This window comes from Benincasa hispida, chromosome 1 (assembly GCF_009727055.1).
Source record: "Benincasa hispida cultivar B227 chromosome 1, ASM972705v1, whole genome shotgun sequence".
Lineage (NCBI taxonomy): Eukaryota > Viridiplantae > Streptophyta > Magnoliopsida > Cucurbitales > Cucurbitaceae > Benincasa > Benincasa hispida.
The window spans coordinates 8,073,404-8,083,657 of NC_052349.1; positions in this window are offsets into that span (position 1 = coordinate 8,073,404).

A 10,254-nucleotide genomic window follows, 5' to 3' on the forward strand; every position below is an offset into this window, starting at 1 on the left:
GATTGTATTCTTGAGCTTAATTTATTTCAAATCTCCACCTTAAGCTCAATATGCAAGCTCTTCTCCTTCCAGATTTGACATGTCTTCACCCTTTTTCAGGAAGTTGGAAGTCGATCTGACCAAGATAGTTCGTTAGCTTGAGCTTTGAAACTGGTTTGGTAAACATATCAGTGGCATTCTCGCTGGTATGAACCTTTAAAACTTCGATTTTACCTTTTTCTATTCTGTATCTTACAAAGTGATATTTAATATCTATGTGCTTGGTCTTTGAGTTGTATTGAGGGTTTTTGGAAAGATGAATGATACTTTGGTTATCACAGTAGATCTTTACTATTGTTTTATTAATACCAAAGTCCTTCATCAATCCTTTTAACCACAATGCTTCTTTTATTACTTTTGGTAAATCCATGTATTCTGCTTCTGTGGTTGATAATGCTGTGATTGACTATAGATTTGCTTTCCAACATAATAAATTTGGACCATATAAGAATAGATAACCTGTTAATGATCTTCTTCTGTTTTGATCACCTGCAAAATTTGAATCAACATATCCATATAGCTCTAGATCTATTTCTTTTGTACTTTGATATGTTAATTTTGATTGTTTAGACCAAATTAAGTATCTTAATATCCATTTTGTTGCTTCCCAGTACATTTTTCTAGGGTTAGACATGTATCTACTGACAAGACTAGTATAGTAGGATAGGTCTGGTCTAGTAGATATCAATAGATACAGTAGACTACCTACTGCTTGATTGTATGGAATTAATTACATTTGAATCAAATGTTTTATATTTGTTTCCTTTGGTGAGTTTTCTGAAGAAAGTTTAAAATGACTAGCAATAGGTATAGTGACAGGTTTTACAGTAGACATATTAAATCTGTTAATAATCTTTTCACAGTAGTTTAATTGACTAATGGTAAGAATAGAGGAAGCCTTGTCTCTACTTATTTCAATCCCAAGAATCTTTTTAGACTGACCCAAATCCTTCATGGCAAAACTCTCTCTTTAAGAGATCTTTGACATGTCTTAAATCCTCCTTAGATTTTCCATCTAGTAACATATCATCAATATAGAGTAATAGATAGACTTTGTCCTTATAAGTTGTTGAATTAACAAAAGAACAAATGTCATAGGAAGTTCTTTGAAATCCAATACTTTCTATGTAATCATTAAATCTTCTGTACCAGCATCTAGGGGATTGTTTAAGACCATATATAGATTTGTGTAGGAGACAGTAAAGATCTTCCTTCCCTTTTTCTTCAAACCCTTTAGGTTGAACCATATAGATAACCTCTTCTAGATTTCCATGAAGGAAAGTTGTTTTAACGTCTAGTTGATCTAGTTCAAGGTTGTATTGAGCAACTAGAGACAATAGAAGTCTAATAGAGGTTTGTTTTACTACTGGTGAAAAAATTTTAGAGTAGTCTATGCCTTCCCTTTGGGTAAACCCTTTAGCCACTAACCTAGCCTTGTACCTAGGCTTTTCTTCTTTGGTAGAACCCTCATTTAGTTTATATATCCACTTAGAAGCTATAGGTTTGCATCCTTTAGGAAGAGGGGATAGGGTCCAAGTATTATTGACAGTGAGTAATTCCATTTCTTCACACATAACTTGAATCTAAGACCTAGCCTTAGGGCAGTTCACTGCCTCTTCAAAGTAGCAGGTTCTTGGTCATTAGGAGCTATTGTGGCATTTAGGACTTGGTTCATGTATTTAGTTTCAGTATACCTAGCCAGAGGAACTATCACTCGTCTTTGTCTATCCCTAACCAATGAATACTGACTTAAATCAGGTAGAATTTCAGTATTCTCAGTATGCTCATTTGAGTTTTCCTCTTCTTCTTCTTCAGCTTCATTAGTAGGATTATGACTAGTGGAAGAATCTCTCTACCTCAATCCTAGTAGTACTAGGGCCTTTAGAAGCTTCATAAGTGTCTTTTCTTTTTGCATAAACATATCTTTTTCTCTCAAAGTGACATCCCTACTTATAACAAATCTTTTCTCAATAGGATTCCACATCCTAAGGCCTTTAACACCTTCTGAGAACCCAACAAACATATACTTTACTGCCCTAGACTTTAGTTTTCCCTAACTTTTGTGAATATAGCCAACACATCCAAATACCCTTAGATTTTCTAGATTAGGTGGATGTTTTGTCCATTTTTCTTCAGGAGTTAGGAAGTTTAGGGAGGAATGAGGACACCTATTTAAGGTGAAAACAGGGTAGCTTACTGCCTCAACCCAATACTTTTCACTAAGGATTGCATCTGAAAGAAGACATCTAACCCTTTCCATGATTATTCTATTAAGTCTTTCAGCAACTCCATTCTGTTGAGGAGTAAATCTAACAGTCCTATGCCTAGTTATTCCTGTTTCTTTACAGAACTTATTAAACCCTTCACTACAGAATTCCAGTCGATTGTCAGTTCTTAGGTATTTAATTTCTTTAGAAGTTTGCTTCTCTATCATGAGTTTCCACTCCTTAAAGTTATCAAACACTTGTTCTTTAGTTTTAAAGAAGTAAACCCAACTTTTCCTAGAGAAGTCATCAGTAAAAGAAAGTAAATACTTTGAGCCACTTAGGCTAGGTGTAGGAGCTGGACCCCATAGATCATAGTGAATATAATCTAGGATAGCTTTTGTGGTATGTTGTGCTTTAGTGAAACTTTTCCTTGTGGCATTTCCTAAAACACAGTGTTCACAAAAGGTTAGATTTTCTGAGAGACCTTTATGTAGAATCCCTTGTTTAGATAGAACTTCTAGGCCTTTAGCACTAATGTGAGACAATCTCTTGTGCCAGACATCAGCCTCTGTTATCTCATTTATGGTGGCAACATATGCCCCTGTCATCATTTCAACTCCTTTGGCCACAATTAAGTCATTTATCTTTTCCCCAACAAGTATTACTTTAGAATCTTTTAGCACCTCAAAGGTTCCTTTTTTACCCCTGTATTCACACCCAATTGCATCAAGCATACCTAAGGAGATTAGGTTTCTCTCAAGAAGTGGAACATATCTCACATTCCTAAGAAGCTTAATAGTTCGATCCTTAAGTTTCATAGAAACAGAGCCAATGCCTTCTATCCTACAGCCTTGATTGTTTCCCATATAAACCATTTCTTCTTTTCTTTAAGGGTGTTGAACCATGGTCTCATTAAGGTCATGTGATAGGTGCATTCAGAATCTAGGACTCAATCATGTTTTCCTAGAGGATTTACATGGTTGGACTTGTCTAAGATTGAGGCTAAAGCATTTGAGTAGATAAAAGAACCTTCTACAACAGAAGCTTCGGGCTATTTAGCTTTAGAGTCATTTTCTTTCTCTTGGTTCTTCCTCTTAAGAAGAAATCAGTCTTTGATTAAATGTCCTTTCTTTTTCCAATATTTACATTTTAATTTCTATTTAGGCTTGTAATCTTCTGAATTATTTGGTTTTCTGTCCTTTGAGTGATTTGGTTTAAAGTTTCCTTTAGCAAATAACCCTTCACCACTAGGATGATCATTTTTGTCAATTTGTAACTCTAGCTTTCTAGTTCTTAGAGTTGATATTATAGTATCAGTACTTATACTATCCCTTCCATATTTTAGAGCATTTTTAATCTCCTTATAGGGTTTAAGCAAAGATTTAAGAAGCACATAGACCTCATTTTCATCCCTAAGTTTTTCTCCTAAGGTTTTGAATTCAGCAACAATTTTCTTGAATTCATCTAAATTATCAGTCAAAGATTTTGATGAATCCATTTAAATGTAAAGAATTTCTCCCTAAGGTACATTTTACTAGGAAGATCTTTGGTAGCATATAATTCTTCTAGTTTAGTCCATATCCTATAGGCTGTTTCTTGATCTAAAATTTGTCTTAAAATATTATCACTAAGGTTTAGGACCAACGTACCATAAGCTGTCAGCTCCCAATGTGTTTTTTCTTGAGCTGTCACTGAGGTTGGGAGAGTTGATGGGTCAAAGAGAGCTCTGTGAGCCTTTTGTTGGCCGAGAATCGCTTTGATTTTGGCCTTCCATAGGCCAAAATCTCCTTTGCCATCGAACGTCTCTACTTCGAATCTTGCTACTGACATCTTGAAATTAAAAACTTAATCTTGAATCTTCAAGAACTGTAATCTTGTAAGTCTTTTGATCTGATACTACGTTGTTGGGCCTACACACTTGATATTCTAAATTATGAAAGCCCAAAGGATGCAATGTTAGCCTTTTTTGCTGATCGAAATCGTGATCCACCAAATTGTTTTGTCCCAAATTAAATTGGTAGGTAGAAAACTTGGTCCTGCTTGCTCCACGATCTTCCAGCTGATGTGCAACATGTGGAATGATCTACTATCTTCTGCCTGATGGAAGAAAAAATGCTTTATGTTTCTAATGGGAAATTTTCAGAACAATTAATTTCTTTCTCTCTCACATTCTCTCTATCGTTTTGCAGAAAAATTTTGCTAACCCTTTTTCTCTCTGATTATTTTGAATGATTTTTGAGAGAATGAAGAAGAAGAAAAATATGCAATCTTGTAATGAGAAAGAAGAGGAAGAGATCTACTAGATGATATACGTGGTTAGCAAAACAGTGCCTACATCCATAGAAAGGAGAAGAATTTTATTCAAGAGCTAAGTCACACTTTTCTTTACAGATCTTGTAGCTTTCTTGTAAGCTTCTTAAGATTGTTTTTACAAATTGTAAATGATGCATATTTATACATTTTTTCGGAAACAAGTAGTTACATAACAAACTGTAAAGAAAAATGTAAAAGGCTGTTGAATATTTGATCGTATGCTTGAGCTTATTTTACTTCAACAACTCTTAATAAAGACAATCAATGTTTTGTCTACAAATGAAGTCAAAGAATGCAAATTTTGAGATAACAATGGAGGCAACATTTTCCTTTACCAAAATGGGATAGAAAACTATTGAATGAAAAGTGAAAAGTGGATAAGCATCACATACTCATTCCAAATGTCCTTTCAATGAACTAGATATAGGATATGAATTCAATATACATGCCCGAGGCCCTAATAAGATTAAAGTAGGTTAAAAAACATTTTTGGTTTCTAATTTTTCATAAAAGTAACAATTTAATCCTTTAACTTTGATTTGTAACGATTTAGTCCTTGTACTTTCAAGTTTGTTTCAATTCAATTCCTAAACTTTGATATGTAACAATTTAGTTTTCGTACTTTCAAATTTGTAACAATTTAATCCCCAACGTAAAAAAAAAATAAAAAATTGATGTCAATTTTTACTATTTTATGATGTAGACTTTGTATTTTATAAAATTATTGAGTCTCTAATTAGTTTAACGATTTATTTATGCAAAAAATCTCATTAAATTTTCATACTAATTACTACAATAGGGACTAAATCGTTACAAATTTTAAAGTACAAGGATTAAATTGTTAGGTAGTAAAGTTTAGGGACTAAATTATTACAAACCAAAATTCTGGGACTAAGTTGTTACTTTTATAAAAGTTTAGGGACTAAAAGTGATTTTTAACCTTTAAAGTCTTTCTCTACATTATCATAGTCTGAAAAAATTCTCAATGTAGATGCGATTGCCAAACTTTAAATAAACTAAAAATAAGTTTTTTTTTGTTTTAATGATAAGACTATTGAAAATATTTTCAAGTATAGCAAAATGTCACTATTTATTAGTGATAGACCACGATAGACCATGATAGACATCTATCACTGATAAATATCTATCGTGGTCTATCACTAATACATAATGACATTTTGTTATATTTGTAAATAAGTTAATTTATTTTCCTTTATTGGAAAACAACCCTTGAAAATATATATTAAAAAACCTTGATCACGTGACTAACTTCTATTACTCGAAAAGAATCTCTCTCAAATTTGGAAAATTGTACCAAATGACTCAAAAAAAAAAAAAAAAACTTTCTATTATTGACCTCTTTCTAAAAATTTATTTGTTATTGACCATTTTGGCATGTGAAATATCACTTTTTACCCTTAATATTAAATGCTCTCTTCCCCGGTATTACCTATGTTTCTTTTGCTCTTCCCTTCCAATAACAACAAAATGAAAATTCAAGGTCATTTAAAACTAAAGATACTTTAACATTTTATTTATGTTATAAGTATGGTTGGAAAGAACGCGAAAATCCATATAAAAACGAGTGGTCATTTAGTTAAAATGGAGTTGTATCAACAAAAATATAACTAAGATAAAATTATTGTTTGTGTAGAAAAAGTGTGCGATCGCTAACATCAGTGTGTGCAATCGTTTACATCAGACATCAACGTAAGCAATCGCTTACATCAGCATCCGTGATTCCTCAGTTTCGTTTTGCAATTTTGTTTTGGTCACATCCTCGTTGATAGAACTCCATTTTTGCTAAATGACCACTCATTTTCATACGCTTTTCGCATTCTTTCCAACCATGCATGTAAATTAAATAAAAACTTAAATAATATTTGACTTTATTACTCCAATATTAAATTTTATCTAAGTTTAAATGTTATAATGCCATTTATACTAACTATTTTTTAGCATTATGCTCAATTTATAAGCATAATAGGAAAGAACACGAGAAAACGTATGAAGATAAGTGGTCATTTAGCTAAAGAAGAGTTGTATCGATGAAGATATGATAAAAATAGAAAAACGATCGTGCTCCATGATGTAAATGATTACCCATCATGACATCAGTGCTCGTCACCATAACATCAGCGATCGCACTCCATGATTTAAGTGATTGCCCACCATGACGCAAGTGATCACCCACCTTTTCTACATGCACCTTAATTTTAATTTTGTTATATCTTTGTCGATACAACTCCATTTTAGCTAAATGACTACTTGTCTTTATACATTTTCTCATGGTCTTTCCAATTATGCTTATAAATTGAGCAAAATGTTAAAAATAATGAATATAAATGGCATTATAACATTTAAACTTAGATAAAATTTACTTTTGAAGTAATAAAGTCAAAGATAATTTATGTTTTTATTTAGTTTACATGTCTGATTGGAAAGACACACAAATATATATATATAATATATATATATAATATGAAATGAGTGGTCATTTGACAAAACAAAGTTGTATGACGAGATATGACAAAAAAAAAATTGCAAAATGAAAACCATCGATCGCTTATTCTAATGTAAGTGATCCTATACGTTGATGCCAACGAATGCTTACGCTGATGTCAGCGATCACGTATATTGAGGTAAGCGATGACATACAATGTCAGCAATCACACACTTTTTCTGCGCAAACAATAATTTTGTTTTTGTCATATTTTTGGTGATACGACTCCGTTTTAACTTAATGATCACTCGTTTTCATATGATTTTTCACATTCTTTTCAACCATGCTTATAAAGTAAGAAAAATGTTGAAGCATTTTTAGTTTTAAATGACTTTGAATTTTCATCTTGTTGTTGTTAAAAGAGAAGAGCAAAAGAGATATAGGTAATACATGGGAAGAAAATATTTAATATTGAGGGTAAAAGTGGTATTTTACATGCCAAAATGGTCAATAACAAACAAGTTTTTAAGAAAAAAGTCAATCATAGAAAAATTTTTGCTTTTTGGGTCATTTTGTACAATTTTTCCTTAAATTTTCCAATTTTTTCTTTTGTCTTTTCTTTTTGGTACCATTCTACATTTTTCATGAATAGATATTGTAAAATAATTAGGTACATGGATTTTAGTGAACCACAATTCTAATGTCACACCTCATCCCAACTTATCCTTTACCCTACCAAACTTTGAATGTGGCATAACGACAATAGATTACAAGTAAACTATGAAATCCATTATCAAATTCTAAAAACATTTTTCAAATTGAGTGGCTAGCAAAACCGTTGATCGTAAACATCATTAAAAATAAAATTTACTACATCAAATTCTATATAAATTTATGTAGCGTTCCCCTAACAACTGAATAATTAAACACACCTGAAAAGAAAAGAATTTAGTTCTTTAACTGATGTATGGCCCAAACGTCTATGCCACAATGCCTTTGATTCAACAACATTTACATTAGATAAAATAAATGCAGTTGAATCATTATTTTTGTACTCTGGCTTTTGTATACGACTTATTCCTTGCTCAGAAATATCAACCGGTTGCACTGTTGTATCTTCTAAATGGTATAGTCCATCTTTAAGCATTCCTCTCACCAGAATTTTATTCGTATGCTTTTCTTTAACAACACAATAGTCACCATGAAATTGAAAAATGATAGCATTATCCTTAGTATATTTGAATACACTAACTAATTTTTTAGCAATAGCAGCCAGATAAAGAATGTTTGTACAGACTTGACAAAATGGTCGATTCCCTTGGCCATACTTTGTACAGACTTGACAAGTTGGTCGATTCCCTCGGCCACGTCATCTGCCTCTGTTATTGCCATTATTAAACTTAGAATTACCTCGTTGCCCAGAATATTGCTGGCAATTACTTCCCTGATTGTTTCCTTGACTATTTGACTTAGATCCAGAGGAGTTTCGATTGAATGCTACATTCAGAGAGGGAATGTATCCAAGGGTTGCAATTGCTTTTGATGTGTTCTGGTGTTCAAGTCATTTTTCAAACGACAACAGTTTCGATTGTACATCTAACCACGATATGTTAGGTTTACTTTGAATCACAACCACCGCGGGGTTGTTCTTCTCATCCAGACTGAGCAGCACTTGAGAAACTAAATTTCATTTTGTCACTAAACTACCAGCCTGTGCAAGATTATCAGAGCGCAACTTCATTAATTTTAGATATTCATTCTTCAATAAATTACCTTTTCTAGTTTGCTAAAAGACTTGACGTAGATAATCTTCTTTTGCTCTAGACTAGACACTAAACAGAGCATGAATCGCATCCCATAAGTTGTGCAACACATCATCATAGCCCATTAGTTAGACCACTACCTCCAGTGTCATGGAGTTATATAACCATCCCAACAAGAGCTAATCGATTGTTACCTAGGCCTGAAACTGTAATTTCTCGTCTGATGCATTTGATGTTCCTCCCAACTGCTCCAAGCTAGATGCATCTGCACTTGTAGCAGTGACCCTAATAGTAGAGTGGGTAAGATACATGGGAGGGTAGGGTCTTGCACCTAATAGGCGACCGTCTAACTTGTAGCCGCAGTATCAGAAGAGCCAACGTCTTCCATAACGTAAAATTCCCTCATTTCAGCTTGACACTCTGTTATTTGATTGAATAGCTGATTCAGAAGGGGGATAAATTTGTTAGTTTCTATGGCCATTGCAGAAGCTTCGATGGAAAAGAAGTTTTTTATCGGCGCTCTGATACCAACTTAAGGTTTGAGAGAACAATCAATTTGGGAAGAATTCTATGATTATTTCCTCTTATTTCACAGAGGCAACACTAGCCCAATTTATACACTGATATCCCATTCTAGAATTAAAAATAATTTAGAATAAAAAATAAATAAAGGAATATTTCTTAAACTACTTACAACAGGTGGCCCAATCAAATAAAGAAGGAATAAAATATTGTTTTTGCAGGAATCGTAACAACCTTTGAAGTTTATCCCTCTCAGCCTTTCCTTTGTGGCTTTTCAACTTTGATGTGGCTCCCTTGACTCGATGTGTCAAATATTGATTTTCAAGTTTATCCAACCTGGCATTCTTCCCAACAACTTTAAAGTTATAATTGTTAGATGATATAAATAAATTTAGCTTCACTCATCAGCTTAAGCTTTTAGGTCAATGGTGACTTAAGATGATGGCTAAGTAAGTGGTCCAAAAATGTCTTGTGTTTAAACCCAACAATGTTATTTCCTCCCCAATTAATTTTGATTTCCACATGTTTGGCTCATCTACATATTTCAGGTCCACAAATGAGGAGGAGTGTTAGATGATATTGTTAGAGACTTGTTGATTGGCTCTATATTAAGGTAGTTTGTGGTGTTTTTGTTGTTGTCACAAACGTAGTCTTAATGTTGATCACAGACAATATTATTTCCTATAGTTTATTTCTTTCCTTATCTGAAAAATTTCTACATATTTATTTTGCCCAGTATTTTTTTATTTGAGGTGTTGGTTATTATTTTTTATTGAGAAGTTTGTTTCCTTTCTTAGCCACAATTTTAAAAGGAGAATAATGGTGTTCTTTTAGGGTTGCTGCATTTATTTATAGACTGAAAGTGTTTTTGTTCTTGGTGGTTGATTTGTGCAACATCGAAGTTTTTTTTTTATCTATATTCGCCATATTCCGTTGTGCGATTGGATTGATTGAAAATTACAATACC